The 26,636-nt window shown below is 43.7% G+C and overlaps 1 long non-coding RNA gene across 1 annotated transcript in view; it reads left to right on the forward strand.

The window, feature by feature from the left end:
• The window catches only part of LOC138853570 (uncharacterized), a 108,858-nt gene that overhangs the window by 78,485 nt on the left and 3,737 nt on the right, over positions 1 to 26,636 (forward strand). Inside the window, exon 2 of the long non-coding RNA XR_011392739.1 lies at positions 12,776 to 12,884. This is a non-coding gene — a long non-coding RNA (uncharacterized lncRNA). The remainder of the gene's footprint in view (positions 1 to 12,775; positions 12,885 to 26,636) is intronic.

A 26,636-nucleotide genomic window follows, 5' to 3' on the forward strand; every position in this document is an offset into this window, starting at 1 on the left:
GCCAACACTATTGTTACTACCACTACTACTGTTACTACCACTACTATTGTTACTATCACTACTATTACTACTATAATTACTACTGTTACTACCACTACAATTGTTACTATTACTACTATTACTACTCCTATAATTACTACTGTTACTACCACTACTATTGTCACTATCACTACTATTACTGCTCCTATTATTACTACTGTTATTACTACAACTGTTACTACTACCATTGTTACTACCACTATTATTACTGCTCCTATAATTACTACTGTTACTACTACTACTGTTACTACCACTACTATTGTTACTACCACTACTATTACTGCTCCTGTAATTACTACTGTTTCTACTACTACTGTTACTACTACTATTGTTACCACCACTACTATTACTGCTTCTATAATTACTGCTGTTACTACTACTACTGTTACTACAACTACTATTGTTACTACCACTACTATTACTGCTCCTATAATTACTACTGTTACTACTACTACTGTTACTACTACTATTGTTACTACCACTACTATTACTGCTCATATAATTACTACTCTTACTACTACTATTGTTACTACCACTACTATTGTTACTACCACTACTATTATTACTATCACTACTATTACTACTCCTATAATTACTACTGTTACTACTACTATTGTTACTACCTCTGCTACTGTTACTACCACTACTATTGTTACTATCACTACTATTACTGCTCCTATAATTACTACTGTCACTACTACTACTACTGTTACTACCACTACTATTGTTACTACCACTACTACTGTTACTGCTACTACTATTGTTAGTATCACTACTATTACTGCTCCTATAATTACTACTGTCACTACTACTACTACTGTTACTACCACTACCACTGTTACTACCACTACTATCGTTACTTCAACTACTATTGTTACTATCATTACTATTGTTACTACCACTACTATTGTTACTACCACTACTATTGTTACTACCACTACTATTGTTACTATCACTACTATTACTACTCCTGTAATTACTACTGTTACTGCTACTAGTGTTACTGCCACTACTATTACTACTCCTATAATTCTTACTGTTACTACTACTACTGTTACTACCACTACTATTACTACTCCTATTTTTGCTACTGTTACTACTACTACTGTTAATTCCACTACTATTGTTACTATCACTACTATTACTACTCCTATAATTACTACTGTTACTGCTACTACTGTTACTACCACTACTATACTACTCCTATAATTACTACTGTTACAAATACTACTGTTACTACCATTACTATTGTTACTATCACTACTATTACTACTCCTATAATTACTACTGTTACTACTCCTATTGTTCCTACCACTACTACTGTTACTACTACTATTGTTACTACCACTACTATTACTACTCCTATAATTACTAATGTTACTACTACTGCTACTGTTACTATTACTACTGTTTCTACAACTACTGTTACTACTACTCCTGTTACTACTACTATTGTTACTACCACTACTATTGTTACTACCACTACTATTACTACTATAATTACTACTGTTACTACTACTATTGTTACTATCACTACTATTACTGCTCCTATAATTACTACTGTTACTACTACTACTGTTACTACCACTACTTTTGTTACTATCACTACTATTACTGCTCCTATAATTGCTACTGTTACTACTACTACTGTTACTACCACTATTATTGTTACTTTCACTACTATTACTGCTCCAATAATTACTACTGTTACTTCTAATACTGTTACTACCACTACTACTGTTACTATCACTACTATTACTACTCTTATAATTACTACTGTTACTATTAATACTGTTACTACCACTACAATTACTACTCCTATAATTACTACTGTTACTACCACTACTATTGTTACTACCACTACTACTGTTACTACCACTACTATTGTTACTATCACTACTATTACTACTATAATTACTACTGTTACTACCACTACAATTGTTACTATTACTACTATTACTACTCCTATAATTACTACTGTTACTACCACTACTATTGTCACTATCACTACTATTACTGCTCCTATAATTACTACTGTTATTACTACTACTGTTACTACCATTACTATTGTTACTACCACTACTATTACTGCTCCTATAATTACTACTGTTATTACTACTACTGTTACTACCACTACTATTGTTACTACCACTACTATTACTGCTCCTATAATTACTACTGTTACTACTACTACTGCTACTACTACTAGTGTTACTACCACTACTATTACTGCTCCTATAATTACTACTGTTACTAATACTACTGTTACTACCACTACTGTTGTTACTACCACTACTATTACTGCTCCTGTAATTACTACTGTTACTACTACTACTGTTACTACTACTATTGTTACTACCACTACTATTACTGCTTCTATAATTACTGCTGTTACTACTACTACTGTTACTACCACTACTATTGTTACTACCACTACTATTACTGCTCCTATAATTACTACTGTTACTACTACTACTGTTACTACTACTATTGTTACTACCACTACGTCTGTTATTACCACTACTATTGTTACTATCACTACTATTACTACTCCTATAATTACTACTGTTACTACTACTACTGTTACTACCTCTGCTACTGTTACTACCACTACTTTTGTTACTATCACTACTATTACTGCTCCTATAATTGCTACTGTTACTACTACTACTGTTACTACCACTATTATTGTTACTTTAACTACTATTACTGCTCCAATAATTACTACTGTTACTTCTAATACTGTTACTACCACTACTACTGTTACTATCACTACTATTACTACTCTTATAATTACTACTGTTACTATTACTATTGTTACTACCACTACTATTACTACTCCTATAATTACTACTGTTACTGCCAACACTATTGTTACAACCACTACTACTGTTACTACCACTACTATTGTTACTATCACTACTATTACTACTATAATTACTACTGTTACTACCACTACAATTGTTACTATTACTACTATTACTACTCCTATAATTACTACTGTTACTACCACTACTATTGTCACTATCACTACTATTACTGCTCCTATAATTACTACTGTTATTACTACTACTGTTACTACTACCATTGTTACTACCACTATTATTACTGCTCCTATAATTACTACTGTTACTACTACTACTGTTACTACCACTACTATTGTTACTACCACTACTATTACTGCTCCTGTAATTACTACTGTTACTACTACTACTGTTACTACTACTATTGTTACCACCACTACTATTACTGCTTCTATAATTACTGCTGTTACTACTACTACTGCTACTACCACTACTATTGTTACTACCACTACTATTACTGCTCCTATAATTACTACTGTTACTACTACTACTGTTACTACTACTATTGTTACTACCACTACTATTACTGCTCATATAATTACTACTCTTACTACTACTATTGTTACTACCACTACTATTGTTACTACCACTACTATTATTACTATCACTACTATTACTACTCCTATAATTACTACTGTTACTACTACTATTGTTACTACCTCTGCTACTGTTACTACCACTACTATTGTTACTATCACTACTATTACTGCTCCTATAATTACTACTGTCACTACTACTACTACTGTTACTACCCCTACTATTGTTACTACCACTACTACTGTTACTACTACTACTATTGTTAGTATCACTACTATTACTGCTCCTATAATTACCACTGTTACTACTACTATTGTTAAAACCACTACTACTGTTACTACCACTACTACTGTTACTACCACTACTATCGTTACTTCAACTACTATTGTTACTATCATTACTATTGTTACTACCACTACTATTGTTACTACCACTACTATTGTTACTACCACTACTATTGTTACTATCACTACTATTACTACTCCTGTAATTACTACTGTTACTGCTACTAGTGTTACTGCCACTACTATTACTACTCCTATAATTCTTACTGTTACTACTACTACTGTTACTACCACTACTATTACTACTCCTATTTTTGCTACTGTTACTACTACTACTGTTAATTCCACTACTATTGTTACTATCACTACTATTACTACTCCTATAATTACTACTGTTACTGCTACTACTGTTCTGCTCTTTATAGTTACTGCTGTTGCTATTAATGCTGTTACTGCCGCTACAGTTGCTGCTCTGCCAGTTGCTGCTGTTGCTGCCGCTGCTGTTGTCACTGCCACTGCTGCTGTTGCCGCTGCTGTTGATTTGCTATCCATGCTAATTGCTGCTATGGTGCACTGTTACTGCCTACTGGTGTTGCTGTTGCTGCTCCTATAGTTGCTACTGTTGCTGCCACTACTGTTGTCACTGTCACTGCTATTGCTGTCACTATGGTGCCGCTGTTTATTGCTACTGCTGTTACTGCCACTGCTATTGTTGCTACTTTTCTTTATTGCTGCTCCTGTAATTACTGCTGTTATTGCTACTACTCTTACTGCTATATTGTTACTGCCACTGCTATTGCTGCTCTATGGTGCTGCTGTTGCTGCTGCTGTTGCTGCTGCTGCTGGTGTTACTGCCGCTGCTATTGCTGTCTATGGTTGCTGCTGTTTGCTACTGCTGCTGTTACTGCCACTACTGTTATTTGCTAACACTATTCTGTATGGTGCACTGCTGTTGCTGCTGCTACTGGTGTTTGCTACTCTGCTGTTGTTGCTGCCACTGCTATTGCATGGCTATGGTTGCAACATTTGCTGCTGCTGCTGTTGCTGCTGCTGTTGTTGCTGCCACTGCTATTGCTGTCTATGGTGCTGCTGTTGCACTGCTGCTGCTGTTGCTGCTGCTGTTGTTTACTGCCACTACTATGTTATTTGCTACTATTTGTTGCTATCACTATTACTGCTCCTATAGTTGCTGCTGTTGCTACTACTGCTGTTGCTGCTATCTTAACTGCTGTTTGCTGCCACTACTATTGTTGCTATCACTGCTGTGCTGTCCTATGGTGCTGCTGTCACTACTACTACTACTACTGTTACTACCACTACTATTGTTACTACCTACTTCTACTGTTACTACCACTACTATTGTTACTATCACTACTATTACTGCTCCTATAATTACATGTTACTACTACTATATTACTACTGTTATTACTACTACTGTTACTACCACTACTATTGTTACTACCACTACTATTACTGCTCCTATAATTACTACTGTTACTACTACTACTGCTACTACTACTAGTGTTACTACCACTACTATTACTGCTCCTATAATTACTACTGTTACTAATACTACTGTTACTACCACTACTGTTGTTACTACCACTACTATTACTGCTCCTGTAATTACTACTGTTACTACTACTACTGTTACTACTACTATTGTTACTACCACTACTATTACTGCTTCTATAATTACTGCTGTTACTACTACTACTGTTACTACCACTACTATTGTTACTACCACTACTATTACTGCTCCTATAATTACTACTGTTACTACTACTACTGTTACTACTACTATTGTTACTACCACTACGTCTGTTATTACCACTACTATTGTTACTATCACTACTATTACTACTCCTATAATTACTACTGTTACTACTACTACTGTTACTACCTCTGCTACTACTGTTACTACCACTACTTTTGTTACTATCACTACTATTACTGCTCCTATAATTGCTACTGTTACTACTACTACTGTTACTACCACTATTATTGTTACTTTAACTACTATTACTGCTCCAATAATTACTACTGTTACTTCTAATACTGTTACTACCACTACTACTGTTACTATCACTACTATTACCACTCTTATAATTACTACTGTTACTCTAATACTATTACCACTACTATTGTTACTATCACTACTATTACTACTCTTATAATTACTACTGTTACTATTACTATTGTTACCACTACTATTACTACTCCTCTGCTACTGTTACTGCCAACACTTTTGTTACAATCACTACTACTGTTACTACTATTACTATTGTTACTACCACTACTATTACTACTCCTATAATTACTACTGTTACTTCCTGCCAACACTATTGTTACAACCACTACTACTGTTACTACCACTACTATTGTTACTATCACTACTATTACTACTATAATTACTACTGTTACTACCACTACAATTGTTACTATTACTACTATTACTACTCCTATAATTACTACTGTTACTACCACTACTATTGTCACTATCACTACTATTACTGCTCCTATAATTACTACTGTTATTACTACTACTGTTACTACTACCATTGTTACTACCACTATTATTACTGCTCCTATAATTACTACTGTTACTACTACTACTGTTACTACCACTACTATTGTTACTACCACTACTATTACTGCTCCTGTAATTACTACTGTTACTACTACTACTGTTACTACTACTATTGTTACCACCACTACTATTACTGCTTCTATAATTACTGCTGTTACTACTACTACTGCTACTACCACTACTATTGTTACTACCACTACTATTACTGCTCCTATAATTACTACTGTTACTACTACTACTGTTACTACTACTATTGTTACTACCACTACTATTACTGCTCATATAATTACTACTCTTACTACTACTATTGTTACTACCACTACTATTGTTACTACCACTACTATTATTACTATCACTACTATTACTACTCCTATAATTACTACTGTTACTACTACTATTGTTACTACCTCTGCTACTGTTACTACCACTACTATTGTTACTATCACTACTATTACTGCTCCTATAATTACTACTGTCACTACTACTACTACTGTTACTACCACTACTATTGTTACTACCACTACTACTGTTACTACTACTACTATTGTTACTATCACTACTATTACTGCTCCTATAATTACCACTGTTACTACTACTATTGTTAAAACCACTACTACTGTTACTACCACTACTACTGTTACTACCACTACTATCGTTACTTCAACTACTATTGTTACTATCATTTCTATTGTTACTACCACTACTATTGTTACTACCACTACTATTGTTACTACCACTACTATTGTTACTATCACTACTATTACTTCTCCTGTAATTACTACTGTTACTGCTACTAGTGTTACTGCCACTACTATTACTACTCCTATAATTCTTACTGTTACTACTACTACTGTTACTACCACTACTATTACTACTCCTATTTTTGCTACTGTTACTACTACTACTGTTAATTCCACTACTATTGTTACTATCACTACTATTACTACTCCTATAATTACTACTGTTACTGCTACTACTGTTACTACCACTACTATTACTACTCCTATAATTACTACTGTTACAAATACTACTGTTACTACCATTACTATTGTTACTATCACTACTATTACTACTCCTATAATTACTACTGTTATTACTCCTATTGTTCCTACCACTACTACTGTTACTACTACTATTGTTACTACCACTACTATTACTACTCCTATAATTACTAATGTTACTACTACTGCTACTGTTACTATTACTACTGTTTCTACAACTACTGTTACTACTACTCCTGTTACTACTACTATTGTTACTACCACTACTATTGTTACTACCACTACTATTACTACTATAATTACTACTGTTACTACTACTATTGTTACTATCACTACAATTACTGCTCCTATAATTACTACTGTTACTACTACTACTGTTACTACCACTACTTTTGTTACTATCACTACTATTACTGCTCCTATAATTGCTACTGTTACTACTACTACTGTTACTACACTATAATTGTTACTTTCACTACTATTACTGCTCCAATAATTACTACTGTTACTTCTAATACTGTTACTACCACTACTACTGTTACTATCACTACTATTACTACTCTTATAATTACTACTGTTACTATTAATACTGTTACTACCACTACAATTACTACTCCTATAATTACTACTGTTACTACCACTACTATTGTCACTACAACTACTACTGTTACTACCACTACTATTGTTACTATCACTACTATTACTACTATAATTACTACTGTTACTACCACTACAATTGTTACTATTACTACTATTACTACTCCTATAATTACTACTGTTACTACCACTACTATTGTCACTATCACTACTATTACTGCTCCTATAATTACTACTGTTATTACTACTACTGTTACTACCACTACTATTGTTACTACCACTACTATTACTGCTCCTATAATTACTACTGTTATTACTACTACTGTTACTACCACTACTATTGTTACTACCACTACTATTACTGCTCCTATAATTACTACTGTTACTACTACTATTGCTACTACTACTAGTGTTACTACCACTACTATTACTGCTCCTATAATTACTACTGTTACTACTACTACTGTTACTACCACTACTATTGTTACTAACACTACTATTACTGCTCCTATAATTACTACTGTTACTACTACTACTGTTACTACTACTATTGTTACTACCACTACTATTACTGCTTCTATAATTACTGCTGTTACTACTACTACTGTTACTACCACTACTATTGTTACTACCACTACTATTACTGCTCCTATAATTACTACTGTTACTACTACTACTGTTACTACTACTATTGTTACTACCACTACTACTGTTATTACCACTACTATTGTTACTATCACTACTATTACTACTCCTATAATTACTACTGTTACTACTACTACTGTTACTACCTCTGCTACTGTTACTACCACTACTATTGTTACTATCACTACTATTACTGCTCCTATAATTACTACTGTCACTACTACTACTACTACTGTTACTACCACTACTATTGTTACTACCACTTCTACTGTTACTACCACTACTATTGTTACTATCACTACTATTACTGCTCCTATAATTACCGCTGTTACTACTACTATTGTTACTACCACTACTACTGTTACTACCACTACTACTGTTACTACCAGGCCCGGTGGCCTGGTGGCTAAAGCTCCCGCTTCACACACGGAGGGCCCGGGTTCGATTCCCGGTGGGTGGAAACATTTCGACACGTTTCCTTACACCTGTTGTCCTGTTCACCTAGCAGCAAATAGGTACCTGGGTGTTAGTCGACTGGTGTGGGTCGCATCCTGGGGGACAAGATTAAGGACCCCAATGGAAATAAGTTAGACAGTCCTCGATGACGCACTGACTTTCTTGGGTTATCCTGGGTGGCTAACCCTCCGGGGTTAAAAATCCGAACGAAATTTTATCTTATCTTATCTTACTATCGTTACTTCAACTACTATTGTTACTATCATTACTATTGTTACTACCACTACTATTGTTACTACCACTACTATTGTTACTACCACTACTATTGTTACTATCACTACTATTACTACTCCTATAATTACTACTGTTACTGCCACTACTATTACTACTCCTATAATTATTACTGTTACTACTACTACTGTTACTACCACTACTATTACTACTCCTATTTTTGCTACTGTTACTACTACTACTGTTAATTCCACTACTATTGTTACTATCACTAGTATTACTACTCCTATAATTACTACTGATACTGCTACTACTGTTACTACCACTACTATTACTACTCCTATAATTACTACTGTTACTACTACTACTGTTACTACCATTTCTATTGTTACTATCACTACTATTACTACTCCTATAATTACTACTGTTACTTCCACTACTATTGTTACTACCACTACTACTGTTACTACCACTACTACTATTACTACAACTACTATTGTTACTACCAATACTATTGTTACTACCACTACTATTGTTACTACCACTATTATTGTTACTACCACTACTATTGTTACTACCACTACTATTGTTACTATCACTACTATTGTTACTACCACTACTATTGTTACTACCACTTCTATTGTTACTATCAATACTATTACTACTTCTATAATTACTACTGCTATTACCACCACTACTGTTACTGTCACTACTACTGTTACTGTCACTACTATTGTTACTTCCACTACTATTGTTACTACCACTACAATTGTTGCTATCACTAATATTGTTACTCTCACTACTATTGTTACTACCACTACTATTGTTACTATCACTACTATTGTTACTATCACTACTATTGTTACTACCACTGCTATTGTTTCTACCACTACCATTGTGACTATCACTGCTATTGTTACTGTCACTACTATTGTTACTACCACTACTATTGTTACTACCACTACTATTGTTACTATCACTACTATTGTTACTACCACTACTATTGTTACTACCACTTCTATTGTTACTATCAATACTATTACTACTTCTATAATTACTACTGCTACTACCACCACTACTGTTACTATCACTACTATTGTTACTCTCACTACTATTGTTACTACCACTACTCTTTTTACTATCACTACTATTGTTACTATCACTTCTATCGTTACTATCACTACTATTGTTACTATCACTACTATTGTTACTACAACTACCATTGTTACTATCACTACTATTGTTACTATCGCTACTATTGTTACTACCACTACTATTGTTACTACCACTACTATTGTTACTACCACTACTATTGTTACTACAATTACTGTTGTTACTATCACTACTATTGTTGCTACCACTACTATTGTTACTACCACTACTATTGTTACTATCACTACTATTGTTACTACCACTACTATTGTTACTACCACTACTATTGTTACTATCACTACTATTGTTACTTCCACTACTATTGTTACTATCACTACTATTGTTACTACCACTACCATTGTTACTACCACTACTATTGTTACCACCACTACTATTGTTACTACCACTACTATTGTTACTATCACTACTATTGTTACTATCATTACTATTGTTACTATCACTGCTATTGTTACTACCACTACTATTGTTACTATCACTACTAATGTTACTTTCACTACTATTGTTACTACCACTACTATTGTTACTACCACTACTATTGTTACTACCACTACTATTGTTACTACCACTACTATTGTTACTATCACTACTAATGTTACTTTCACTACTATTGTTACTACCACTACTATTGTTACTACCACTACTATTGTTACTACCAATACTATTGTTACTACCACTACTATTGTTACTACCACTACTATTGTTGCTATCACTACTATTGTTACTATCACTACTATTGTTACTACCACTACTATTGTTACTACCAATACTATTGTTACTACCACTACTATTGTTACTACCACTACTATTGTTACTATCACTACTATTGTTACTATCACTACTATTGTTACTATCACTACTATTGTTACTACCACTACTATTGTTTCTACCAATACTATTGTTACTACCACTACTGTTGTTACTAATACTACTATTGTTACTATCACTACTATTGTTACTACCACTACTATTGTTACTATCACTACTATTGTTACTATCACTACTATTGTTACTACCACTACTATTGTTACTACCACTACTATTGTTACTACCACTACTATTGTTACTACCACTACTATTGTTACTATCACTACTATTGTTACTACCACTACTATTGTTACTATCACTACTATTGTTACTACCACTACTATTGTTACTACCACTACTATTGTTACTATCACTACTATTGTTACTACCACTACTATTGTTACTATCACTACTATTGTTACTACCACTACTATTGTTACTATCACTACTATTGTTACTACCACTACTGTTGTTACTATCACTACTATTGTTACTACCACTACTATTGTTACTATCACTACTATTGTTACTACCACTACTATTGTTACTATCACTACTATTGTTACTATCACTACTATTGTTACTACCACTACTATTGTTTCTACCAATACTATTGTTACTACCACTACTGTTGTTACTACCACTACTATTGTTACTATCACTACTATTGTTACTACCACTACTATTGTTACTATCACTACTATTGTTACTATCACTACTATTGTTACTACCACTACTATTGTTACTACCACTACTATTGTTACTACCACTACTATTGTTACTATCACTACTATTGTTACTACCACTACTATTGTTACTATCACTACTATTGTTACTACCACTACTATTGTTACTACCACTACTATTGTTACTATCACTACTATTTTTACTACCACTACTATTGTTACTATCACTACTATTGTTACTACCACTACTATTGTTACTATCACTACTATTGTTACTACCACTACTATTGTTACTATCACTACTATTGTTACTACCACTACTATTGTTACTATCACTACTATTGTTACTACCACTACTATTGTTACTATCACTACTATTGTTACTACCACTACTGTTATGTGGTGTTACATATATTGTTACGTGGTGTTACATATATTTTTAGGTGGTGTTACATATATTGTTATGTGGTGTTACATATATTGTTATGTGGTGTTACATATATTGTTATGTGGTGTTACATATATTGTTATGTGGTGTTACATATATTGTTATGTGGTGTTACATGTATTGCTATGTGGTGTTACATATATTGTTATGTGGTGTTACATGTATTGCTATGTGGTGTTACATATATTGTTATGTGGGGTTACATGTATTGTTATGTGGTGTTACATATATTGTTACATGGTGTTACATATATTGTTACATGGTGTTACATATATTGTTACGTGTTGTTACATGTATTGTTACATGGTGTTACAAATATTGTTACATGTTGTTACAAATATTGTTACGTGTTGTTACATATATTGTTACATGGTGTTACACAGGTGTTATAACAGGTGTTGATGATCGTATTGTTTGCAGGAGAGTTTGTGTCTAGCGCTGGGCGGTGATTGTGTGAGAGAAGGTGATTGTTGGTCCCACACCATCCACAATCTCTGTGTCCACCCTCATGTCTGCTGCTACACTGCTGGTGAGTCACCACAATCTCTGTGTCCACCCTCATGTCTGCTGCTACACTGCTGGTGAGTCACCACAATCTCTGTGTCCACCCTCATGTCTGCTGCTACACTGCTCGTGAGTCACCACAATCTCTGTGTCCACCCTCATGTCTGCTGCTACACTGCTGGTGAGTCACCACAATCTCTGTGTCCACCCTCATGTCTGCTGCTACACTGCTGGTGAGTCACCACAATCTCTGTGTCCACCCCCATGTCTGCTGCTACACTGCTGGTGAGTCACCACAATCTCTGTGTCCACCCTCATGTCTGCTGCTAAACTGCTGGTGAGTCTCCACAGTCCGTGTCCACCCTCATGTCTGCTGCTACACTGCTGGTGAGTCACAACAATCTCTGTGTCCACCCTCATGTCTGCTGCTACACTGCTGGTGAGTCACCACAACCTCTGTGTCCACCCCCATGTCTGCTGCTACACTGCTGGTGAGTCACCACAATCTCTGTGTCCACCCCCATGTCTGCTGCTACACTGCTGGTGAGTCACCACAACCTCTGTGTCCACCCTCATGTCTGCTGCTACACTGCTGGTGAGTCTCCACAGTCCCTGTGTCCACCCTCATGTCTGCTGCTACACTGCTGGTGAGTCACCACAACCTCTGTGTCCACCCTCATGTCTGCTGCTACACTGCTGGTGAGTCTCCACAGTCCCTGTGTCCACCCTCATGTCTGCTGCTACACTGCTGGTGAGTCACCACAATCTCTGTGTCCACCCTCATGTCTGCTGCTACACTGCTGGTGAGTCACCACAACCTCTGTGTCCACCCCCATGTCTGCTGCTACACTGCTGGTGAGTCACCATAGTCCCTGTGTCCACCCTCACGTCTGCTGCTACACTGCTGGTCAGTCAATACAATCTCTGTATCCACCCTTATGTCTGCTGCTACACTGCTGGTGAGTTACCACAGTCCCTGTGTCCACCCTCATGTCTGCTGCTACACTGCTGTTGAGTCACCACAGTCCCTGTGTCCACCCTCATGTCTGCTGCTACACTGCTGGTGAGTCACCACAGTCCCTGTGTCCACCCTCATGTCTGCTGCTACACTGCTGGTGAGTCACCACAGTTCCTTTGTCCACCTCATGTCTGCTGCTACACTGCTGGTGAGTCACCACAATCTCTGTGTCCACCCTCATGTCTGCTGCTTCACTGCAGGCGAGTCACCACAATCTCTGTGTCCACCCTCATGTCTGCTGCTACACTGCTGGTGAGTCACCACAATCTCTGTGTCCACCCTCATGTCTGCTGCTTCACTGCAGGCGAGTCACCACAATCTCTGTGTCCACCCTCATGTCTGCTGCTTCACTGCAGGCGAGTCACCACAATCTCTGTGTCCTCCCTCATGTCTGCTGCTACACTGCTGGTGAGTCACCACAATCTCTGTGTCCACCCTCATGTCTGCTGCTACACTGCAGGTGAGTCAAAACAATCTCTGTGTTCACCCTCATGTCTGCTGCTACACTGCTGGTGAGTCACCACAATCTCTGTGTCCACCCTCATGTCTGCTGCTACACTGCAGGCGAGTCACCACAATCTTTGTGTCCACCCTCATGTCTGCTGCTACACTGCTGGTGAGTCACCACAATCTCTGTGTCCACCCTCATGTCTGCTGCTACACTGCTGGTGAGTCACCACAGTTCCTTTGTCCACCTTATGTCAGCTGCTACACTGCTGGTGAGTCACCACAATCTCTGTGTCCACCCTCATGTCTGCTGCTACACTGCTGGTGAGTCACCACAATCTCTGTGTCCACCCTCATGTCTGCTGCTACGCTGCTGGTGAGTCACCACAATCTCTGTGTCCACCCTCATGTCTGCTGCTACACTGCTGGTGAGTCACCACAATCTCTGTGTCCACCCTCATGTCTGCTGCTACACTGCTGGTGAGTCACCACAATCTCTGTGTCCACCCTCATGTCTGCTGCTACACTGCTGGTGAGTCACCACAATCTCTGTGTTCACCCTCATGTCTGCTGCTACACTGCTGGTGAGTCACCACAATCTCTGTGTTCACCCTCATGTCTGCTGCTACACTGCTGGTGAGTCAAAACAATCTCTGTGTCCACCCTCATGTCTGCTGCTACACTTTTGGTGAGTCACCACAATCTCTGTGTCCACCCTCATGTCTGCTGCTACACTGCTGGTGAGTCACCACAGTTCCTTTGTCCACCTCATGTCTGCTGCTACACTGCTGGTGAGTCACCACAGTCCCTGTGTCCACCCTCATGTCTGCTGCTTCACTGCTGGTGAGTCACCACAGTTCCTTTGTCCACCTCATGTCTGCTGCTACACTGCTGGTGAGTCACCACAGTCCCTGTGTCCACCCTCATGTCTGCTGCTACACTGCTGGTGAGTCACCACAGTTCCTTTGTCCACCTCATGTCTGCTGCTACACTGCTGGTGAGTCACCACAATCTCTGTGTCCACCCTCATGTCTGCTGCTTCACTGCAGGCGAGTCACCACAATCTCTGTGTCCACCCTCATTTCTGCTGCTACACTGCTGGTGAGTCACCACAATCTCTGTGTCCACCCTCATGTCTGCTGCTTCACTGCAGGCGAGTCACCACAATCTCTGTGTCCACCCTCATGTCTGCTGCTTCACTGCAGGCGAGTCACCACAATCTCTGTGTCCACCCTCATGTCTGCTGCTACACTGCTGGTGAGTCACCACAATCTCTGTGTCCACCCTCATGTCTGCTGCTACACTGCTGGTGAGTCACCACAATCTCTGTGTCCACCCTCATGTCTGCTGCTACACTGCTGGTGAGTCACCACAGTCCCTGTGTCCACCCTCATGTCTGCTGCTACACTGCTGGTGAGTCACCACAGTTCCTTTGTCCACCTCATGTCTGCTGCTACACTGCTGGTGAGTCACCCACAATCTCTGTGTCCACCTCATGTCTGCTGCTACACTGCTGGTGAGTCACCAGAGTCCCTGTGTCCACCCTCATGTCTGCTGCTACACTGCTGGTGAGTCACCACAATCTCTGTGTCCACCCTCATGTCTTCTGCTACACTGCTGGTGAGTCACCACAATCTCTGTGTCCACCCTCATGTCAGCTGCTACACTGTAGGTGAGTCACCACACTGTGTCTACCCTCATGTCTGCTGCTACACTGTATGTGAGTCACCACGCTGTGTCTACCCTCATGTCTGCTGCTACACTGTAGGTGAGTCACCACGCTGTGTCTACCCTCATGTCTGCTGCTACACTGTAGGTGATTCACCACGCTGTGTCTACCCTCATGTCTGCTGCTACACTGTAGGTGAGTCACCACACTGTGTCTACCCTCATGTCTGCTGCTACACTGTAGTTAAGTCACCACGCTGTGTCTACCCTCATGTCTGCTGCTACACTGTAGGTGAGTCACCACACTGTGTCTACCCTCATGTCTGCTGCTACACTGTAGGTGAGTCACCACGCTGTGTCTACCCTCACGTCTGCTGCTACACTGTAGGTGAGTCACCACGCTCTGTCTACCCTCATGTCTGCTGCTACACTGTAGGTGAGTCACCACACTGTGTCTACCCTCATGTCTGCTGCTACACTGTAGGTGAGTCACCACGCTGTGTCTACCCTCATGTCTGCTGCTATACTGTAGGTGAGTCACCACACTGTGTCTACCCTCATGTCTGCTGCTACACTGTAGGTGAGTCACCACACTGTGTCTACCCTCATTACTGCTGCTACACTGTAGGTGAGTCACCACGCTGTGTCTACCCTCATGTCTGCTGCTACACTGTAGGTAAGTCACCACGCTGTGTCTACCCTCATGTCTGCTGCTACACTGTAGGTGAGTCACCACGCTGTGTCTACCCTCATGTCTGCTGCTACACTGTACGTGAGTCACCACACTGTGTCTACCCTCATGACTGCTGCTACACTGTAGGTGAGTCACCACGCTGTGTCTACCCTCATGTCTGCTGCTACACTGTAGGTGAGTCACCACACTGTGTCTACCCTCATGTCTGCTGCTACACTGTACGTGAGTCACCACACTGTGTCTACCCTCATGTCTGCTGCTACACTGTAGGTGAGTCACCACACTGTGTCTACCCTCATGTCTGCTGCTACACTGTAGGTGAGTCACCACACTGTGTCTACCCTCATGTCTGCTGCTACACTGTACGTGAGTCACCACACTGTGTCTACCCTCATGTCTACTGCTACACTGTCCGTGAGTCACCACACTGTGTCTACCCTCATGTCTACTGCTACACTATACGTGAGTCACCACACTGTGTCTACCCTCATGTCTGCTGCTACACTGTACGTGAGTCACCACACTGTGTCCACCCTCATGTCTGCTGCTACACTGTACGTGAGTCACCACGCTGTGTCTACCGTCATGTCTGCTGCTACACTGTACGTGAGTCACCACACTGTGTCTACCCTCATGTCTGCTGCTACACTGTAGCTAGTACCACAGTTGCTAAGAAAAAAACAACAGACAGCCTCGCTCCACAAAGGTGGCAATATAAACAATTACCAACAACTGGTGACTGATACCACTAACGTCCCACATCATAAAACTCTTTAAAAGAATTCTAAGATGGAAGATCTCTACCCACTGCACAACCCAGGGTACCACTGCACAACCCAGGGTACCACTGCACAACCCAGGGTACCACTGCACAACCCAGGGTACTACTGCACAACCCAGGGTACCACTGCACAACCCAGGGTACCACTGCACAACCCAGGGTACCACTGCACAACCCAGGGTACCACTGCACAACCCAGGGTACCACTGCACAACCCAGGGTACCACTGCGCAACCCAGGGTACCACTGCACAACCCAGGGTACCACTGCGCAACCCAGGGTACCACTGCACAACCCAGGGTACCACTGCATAACCCAGGGTACCACTGCACAACCCAGGGTACCAGTGCACAACCCAGGGTACCACTGCGCAACTCAGGGTACCACTGCACAACCCAGGGTACCACTGCACAACCCAGGGTACCACTGCACAACCCAGGGTACCACTGCACAACCCAGGGTACCACTGCACAACCCAGGGTACCACTGCACAACCCAGGGTACCCCTGCACAACCCAGGGTACCACTGCACAACCCAGGGTACCACTGCACAACCCAGGGTACCACTGCGCAACTCAGGGTACCACTGCACAACCCAGGGTACCACTGCACAACCCAGGGTACCACTGCACAACCCAGGGTACCACTGCACAACCCAGGGTACCACTGCACAACCCAGGGTACCACTGCACAACCCAGGGTACCCCTGCACAACCCAGGGTACCACTGCACAACCCAGGGTACCACTGCACAACCCAGGGTACCACTGCACAACCTAGGGTACCACTGCACAACCCAGGGTACCACTGCACAACCTAGGGTACCACTGCACAACCCAGGGTACCACTGCACAACCCAGGGTACCACTGCACAACCCAGGGTACCACTGCACAACCCAGGGTACCACTGCACAACCCAGGGTACCCCTGCACAACCCAGGGTACCACTGCACAACCCAGGGTACCACTGCACAACCCAGGGTACCACTGCACAACCTAGGGTACCACTGCACAACCCAGGGTACCACTGCACAACCCAGGGTACCATGGGTTTACAGCAGGTCGGTCCTGCCTCTCACAACCCAGGGTACCACGGGTTTACAGCAGGTCGCTCCTGCCTCTCACAACCCAGGGTACCACGGGTTTACAGCAGGTCGCTCCTGCCTCTCACAACCCAGGGTACCACGGGTTTACAGCAGGTCGGTCCTGCCTCTCACAACCCAGGGTACCACGGGTTTACAGCAGGTCGGTCCTGCCTCTCACAACCCAGGGTACCACGGGTTTACAGCAGGTCGCACCTGCCTCTCACAACCCAGGGTACCACGGGTTTACAGCAGGTCGCTCCTGCCTCTCACAACCCAGGGAACCACGGGTTTACAGCAGGTCGCTCCTGCCTCTCACAACCCAGGGAACCACGGGTTTACAGCAGGTCGCTTCTGCCTCTCACAACCCAGGGTACCACGGGTTTACAGCAGGTCGCTCCTGCCTCTCACAACCCAGGGTACCACGGGTTTACAGCAGGTCGCTCCTGCCTCTCACAACCCAGGGTACCACGGATTTACAGCAGGTCGCTCCTGCCTCTCACAACGCAGGGTACCACTGCACAACCCAGGGTACCACTGCACAACCCAGGGTACCACTGCACAACCCAGGGTACCACTGCACAACCCAGGGTACCACTGCACAACCCAGGGTACCACTGCACAACCCAGGGTACCACTGCACAACCCAGGGTACCACTGCACAACCCAGGGTACCACTGCACAACCCAGGGTACCACTGCGCAACCCAGGGTACCACTGCGCAACCCAGGGTACCACTGCACAACCCAGGGTACCACTGCACAACCCAGGGTACCACTGCACAACCCAGGGTACCACTGCACAACCCAGGGTGCCACTGCACAACCCAGGGTACCACTGCACAACCCAGGGTACCACTGCACAACCCAGGGTACCACTGCACAACCCAGGGTACCACTGCACAACCCAGGGTACCACTGCACAACCCAGGGTACCACTGCACAACCCAGGGTACCACTGCACAATCCAGGGTACCACTGCACAACCCAGGGTACCACTGCACAACCCAGGGTACCACTGCACAACCCAGGGTACCACTGCACAACCCAGGGTACCACTGCACAACCCAGGGTACCACTGCGCAACCCAGGGTACCACTGCACAACCCAGGGTACCACTGCACAACCCAGGGTACCACTGCGCAACCCAGGGTACCACTGCACAACCCAGCGTACCACTGCACAACCCAGGGTACCACTGCACAACCCAGGGTACCACTGCACAACCCAGGGTACCACTGCACAACCAAGGGTACCACTGCACAACCCAGGGTACCACTGCACAACCCAGGGTACCCCTGCACAACCCAGGGTACCACTGCACAACCCATGGTACCACTGCACAACCCAGGGTACCACTGCACAACCTAGGGTACCACTGCACAACCCAGGGTAAAACTGCACAACCCAGGGTACCACGGGTTTACAGCAGGTCGGTCCTGCCTCTCACAACCTAGGGTACCAAGGGTTTACAGCAGCTCGCTCCTGCCTCTCACAACCCAGGGTACCACGGGTTTACAGCAGGTCGCTCCTGCCTCTCACAACCCAGGGTACCGCGGGTTTACAGCAGGTCGCTCCTGCCTCTCACAACCCAGGGTACCACGGGTTTACAGCAGGTCGCTCCTGCCTCTCACAACCCAGGGTACCACGGGTTTACAGCAGGTCGCTCCTGCCTCTCACAACCCAGGGTACCACGGGTTTACAGCAGGTCGCTCCTGCCTCTCACAACCCAGGGTACCACGGGTTTACAGCAGGTCGCTCCTCCCTCTCACAACCCAGGGAACCACGGGTTTACAGCAGGTCGCTCCTGCCTCTCACAACTACTGGACCATTATGACGTGGTCCTGAATGGTCGCTCCTGCCTCTCACAACTACTGGACCATTATGACGTGGTCCTGGATGGTCGCTCCTGCCTCTCACAACTACTGGACCATCTTGACATGGTCTTGGATGGTCGCTCCTGCCTCTGACAACTACTAGGCCATTATGACATGGTCTTGGATGGTCGCTCCTGCCTCTGACAACTACTGGACCATTATGACATGGTACTGGATGGTCTCTCCTGCCTCTCACAAATACTGAACCACTATGACATGGTCCTGGACGGTCGCTCCTGCCTCTCACAATTACTGGACCATTATGACGTGGTCCTGGATGGTCGCTCCTGCCTCTCACAAATACTGAACCAGTATGACATGGTCCTGGACGGTCGCTCCTGCCTCTCACAACTACTGGAGCACTATGACATGGTGTTGGATGGTCGCTCCTGCCTCTGACAACTACTGGACCATTATGACATGGTGTCGGATGGTCGCTCCTGCCTCTCACAAATACTGGACCACTATGACATGGTATTGAATGGTCGCTCCTGCCTCTGACAACTACTGGACCTCCATGACATGGTCTTGGATGGTCGCTCCTGCCCCTGACAACTACTGGACCATTATGACATAGTCTTGGATGGTCGCTCCTGCCTCTGACAACTACTGGACCATTATGACATGGTATTGAATGGTCGCTCCTGCCTCTGACAACTACTGGACCATTATGACATGGTCTTGGATGGTCGCTCCTGCCTCTCACAAATACTGGACCACTATGACATGGTATTGAATGGTCGCTCCTGCCTCTCACAAATACTGAACCACTATGACATGGTCCTGGATGGTCGCTCCTGCCTCTCACAACTACTGAACCACTATGACATGGTCTTGGATGGTCGCTCCTGCCTCTGACAACTGCTGGACCACTGTAACAGGGTTCTGGATGGTCGCTCCTGCCTCTCACAACTACTGGACCTCTATAACAGGGTCCTGGATGATCGTTCCTGCCTCTCACAACTACTGGGCCACTATAACAGGGTCCTTGATGGTCGCTCCTGCCTCTCACAACTACTGGACCACTATGACACGGTCCTGGATGGTTGCTCCTGCCTCTGACAACTACTGGACCACTATAACAGGGTCCTGGATGGTCGCTCCTGCCTCTGACAACTACTGGACCACTATAACAGGGTCCTGGATGGTCGCTCCTGCCTCTCACAAGTACTGGATCGCTATAACAGGGTCCTGGATGGTCGCTCCTTCCTCTCACAATTACTGGACCACTATAACAGGGTCCTGGGTGGTCGCTCCTGCCTCTGAAAACTACTGGATCACTATGTCATGGTCCTGGATGGTCGCTCCTGCCTCTGACAACTACTGGACCATTATGACATGGTATTGAATGGTCGCTCCTGCCTCTGAAAACTACTGGATCACTATGTCATGGTCCTGGATGGTCGCTCCTGCCTCTCACAAATACTGAACCACTATGATATGGTCCTGGATTGTCGCTCCTGCCTCTCACAACTACTGAACCACTATGACATGGTCCTGGATGGTCGCTCCTGCCTCTCACAACTACTGGACCACTATGACATGGTCTTGGATGGTCGCGCCTGCCTCTGACAACTACTGGACCATTATGACATGGTCTTGGATGGTCGCGCCTGCCTCTGACAACTACTGAACCACTATGACATGGTCTTGGATGGTCGCTCCTGCCTCTCCCAACTACTGGATCGCTATAACAGGGTCCTGGATGGTCGCTCCTGCTTCTCACAAATACTGAACCACTATGACATGGTCTTGGATGGTCGCGCCTGCCTCTGACAACTATTGAACCACTATAACAGGGTCCTGGATGGTCGCTCCTGCCTCTCACAACTACTGGATCGCTATAACAGGGTCCTGGATGGTCGCTCCTGCCTCTCACAATCACTGGACCACTATAATAGGGTCCTGGGTGGTCGCTCCTGCCTCTGAAAACTACTGGATCCCTATGTCATGGTCCTGGATGGTCGCTCCTGCCTCTCACAACTACTGGACCACTATGACATGGTCTTGGATGGTCGCGCCTGCCTCTGACAACTACTGGACCACTGTGACATGGTCTTGGATGGTCGCTCCTGGTTCTCTCAACTACTGGACCACTATGACATGGTCTTGGATGGTCGCTCCTGCCTCTGACAACTACTGGACCAATATGACATGGTCTTGGATGGTCGCTCCTGCCTCTCACAACTACTGGACCAATATCACATGGTCTTGGATGGTCGCTCCTGCCTCTCACAACTACTGGACCACTATGACATGGTCTTGGATGGTCGCTCCTGCCTCTGACAACTACTGGACCAATATGACATTTTCTTGGATGGTCGCTCCTGCCTCTCACAACTACTGGACCACTATGACATGGTCTTGGATGGTCGCTCCTGCCTCTCACAACTACTGGACCACTATGACATGGTCTTGGATGGTCGCTCCTGCCTCTCACAACTACTGGACCACTATGGCAATCTCTTGGATGGTCGCTCCTGCCTCTCACAACTACTGGACCACTATGACATGGTCTTTGATGGTTGCTCCTGCCTCTCACAACTACTGGACCACTATGACATGGTCTTGGATGGTCGCGCCTGCCTCTGACAACTACTGGACCACTGTGACATTGTCTTGGATGGTCGCTCCTGGTTCTCTCAACTACTAGACCACTATGACATGGTCTTGGATGGTCGCTCCTGCCTCTGACAACTACTGGACCAATATGACATGGTCTTGGATGGTCGCTCCTGCCTCTCACAACTACTGGACCAATATCACATGGTCTTGGATGGTCGCTCCTGCCTCTGACAACTACTGGACCAATATGACATTTTCTTGGATGGTCGCTCCTGCCTCTCACAACTACTGGACCACTATGACATGGTCTTGGATGGTCGCTCCTGCCTCTCACAACTACTGGACCACTATGACATGGTCTTGGATGGTCGCTCCTGCCTCTCACAACTACTGGACCACTATGGCAATCTCTTGGATGGTCGCTCCTGCCTCTCACAACTACTGGACCACTATGACATGGTCTTTGATGGTTGCTCCTGCCTCTCACAACTACTGGACCACTATGACATGGTCTTGGATGGTCGCGCCTGCCTCTGACAACTACTGGACCACTGTGACATTGTCTTGGATGGTCGCTCCTGGTTCTCTCAACTACTAGACCACTATGACATGGTCTTGGATGGTCGCTCCTGCCTCTGACAACTACTGGACCAATATGACATGGTCTTGGATGGTCGCTCCTGCCTCTCACAACTACTGGACCAATATCACATGGTCTTGGATGGTCGCTCCTGCCTCTCACAACTACTGGACCACTGTGACATGGTCTTGGATGGTCGCTCCTGCCTCTCACAACTACTGGACCAATATGACATTTTCTTGAATGGTCGCTCCTGCCTCTCACAACTATTGGACCACTATGACATGGTCTTGGATGGTCGCTCCTGCCTCTCACAACTACTGGACCACTATGACATGGTTTTGGATGGTCGCTCCTGTCTCTCACAACTACTGGACCACTATGGCATGGTCTTGGATGGTCGCTCCTGCCTCTCACAACTACTGGACCACTATGACATGGTCTTGGATGGTTGCTCCTGCCTCTCACAACTACTGGACCACTATGACATGGTCTTGGATGGTCGCTCCTGCCTCTCACAACTACTGGACCACTATGACATAGTCTTGGATGGTCGCTCCTGCCTCTCACAACTACTGGACCACTATGACATGGTCTTGGATGGTCGCTCCTGCCTCTCACAACTACTGGACCACTATGACATGGTCTTGGATGGTCGCTCCTGCCTCTCACAACTACTGGACCACTATGACATAGTCTTGGATGGTCGCTCCTGCCTCTCACAACTACTGGACCACTATGACATGGTCTTGGATGGTCGCTCCTGCCTCTCACAACTACTGGACCACTATGACATGGTCTTGGATGCTATGAAAGAGAAACAAAGAGCTGATGCGAAAGACTTCGTGAAGTGCGATCATGGTTAAGGAATAACTGAAAAAATTAGTAGATGGATCTATAACTTCGTAACATATGGAACACCATGAGTAATAGTCAACAGAGTAAAGTCTGAGTCGGCTACTGCGATAACCTCTGTTCCACAAGGCACAGTACTCGCTCCAATCCAGTTTCTCATAATCATATCTGACATAGACAGAGATGTGAGCCACAGCACTGTGTCCTCCTATGATAATGTTACCATTATTCACATGACAGTGCCATCCATGGAGGACACTGCAAGTCTCCGAGCGGACATTGACAAAGCCTTTAACTAGGCCTCTGAGAACAATATGAATTTTAACTAAGACAAATTTCAATTACTCCACTTTGGAAAACTCTAAGAAATAAAAACTGGATCGGGGTATAAATCAAATTTGAACTTCACAATAGAGTGAAAAATTAATATGAAGGACCTGGGAGTGATAATGTCGGAGGATCTCTGATTTAATAAGATGGATAATGAGAACCTTCAAAACTAGGCATGCCAAGCAAATGATGATTCTTTTCAAATCGCTTGTTCCCTCTAGATTGGAGTATTGCTGTACACTAGCTTGCCCTTTCAAGGCAGGTGAAATTGCTGACCTGGAGAATATAAAAGGAAACTTTCACTTCCTTGATAAGTACCATAAAGCACCTAAATTACTGGAAACGGTTTAACTTCCTTGACCAGTACTCCTTGGAACGCAGGCGAGAAAGATAAAGGATAATATAAACTTATAAAATCCTAGAGGGACTAGTCCCATATCTGCAAATGGAAATCGCTACCTTATGAAGGCACAAGACTCAGCAAGCAGTGCAACATCACGCCAATGTAAAGCAGGGACGCCATGAGTACGCTAAGAGACAACGCAGTAAGTGTCAGGGACCCAAGATTGTTCAACTGCATCCCAGCATACATAAGGGGGATTACCAATAGACCCATGGTAAGCTAAAATAAGATAAGATTTCGTTCGGATTTTTAACTCCGGAGGGTTAGCCATCCAGAATAGCCCAAGAAAGTCAGTGCGTCATTGAGGACTGTCTAACCTATTTCCATTGTGGTCCTCAATCTTGTCCCCCAGGATGCGACCCACACCAGTTGACTAACACCCAGGTACCAATTTGCTGCTAGGTGAACAGGACAACAGGTGAAAGGTAACGCGTCGAAATGTTTTTACCCCGTCGGGAATCGAACCCGAGCCCTCCGTGTGTGAAGCGGGAGCTTTAGCCACCAGGCCACCGGGCACCCTGGCTGTCTTCAAGAAGGCACTGGACAGGCACATAAAGTCAGCACCTGACCAGCCGGGTTGAGGCTTGTCCTCCGGTTTGCGTGCGGCCAGAAGCAACAGTCTGGTTGATCTGAATCTGATCCAACGAGAGGCCTGGTCATGGACAGGGCCACAGGAGCGTTGACCCCCGAAACTTCCTCCAGGTATACCTTCTGTCTACCCTGATGTCTACTGCTACACTGTACGTGAGTCACCACACTGTGTCCACCCTCATGTCTGCTGCTACACTTTACGTGAGTCACCACACTGTGTCTACCCTCATGTCTGCTGCTACACTTTACGTGAGTCACCACACTGTGTCTACCCTCATGTCTGCTGCTACACTTTACGTGAGTCACCACGCTGTGTCTACCCTCATGTCTGCTGCTACACTTTACGTGAGTCACCACGCTGTGTCTACCCTCATGTCTGCTGCAACACTTTACGTGAGTCACCACGCTGTGTCTACCCTCATGTCTGCTGCTACACTTTACGTGAGTCACCACGCTGTGTCTACCCTCATGTCTGCTGCTACACTTTACGTGAGTCACCACGCTGTGTCTACCCTCATGTCTGCTGCTACACTTTACGTGAGTCACCACACTGTGTCTACCCTCATGTCTGCTGCAACACTGTAGGTGAGTCACCACACTGTGTCTACCCTCATGTCTGCTGCTACACTGTACGTGAGTCACCACACTGTGTCTACCCTCATGTCTGCTGCTACACTTTACGTGAGTCACAACACTGCGTCCACCCTCATGTCTGCTGCAACACTGTAGGTGAGTCACCACACTGTGTCTACCCTCATGTCTGCTGCTACACTGTACGTGAGTCACCACGCTGTGTCTACCCTCATGTCTGCTGCTACACTTTACGTGAGTCACCACGCTGTGTCTACCCTCATGTCTGCTGCTACACTTTACGTGAGTCACCACACT

This window comes from Cherax quadricarinatus, chromosome 33 (assembly GCF_038502225.1).
Source record: "Cherax quadricarinatus isolate ZL_2023a chromosome 33, ASM3850222v1, whole genome shotgun sequence".
Classification (NCBI taxonomy): domain Eukaryota; kingdom Metazoa; phylum Arthropoda; class Malacostraca; order Decapoda; family Parastacidae; genus Cherax; species Cherax quadricarinatus.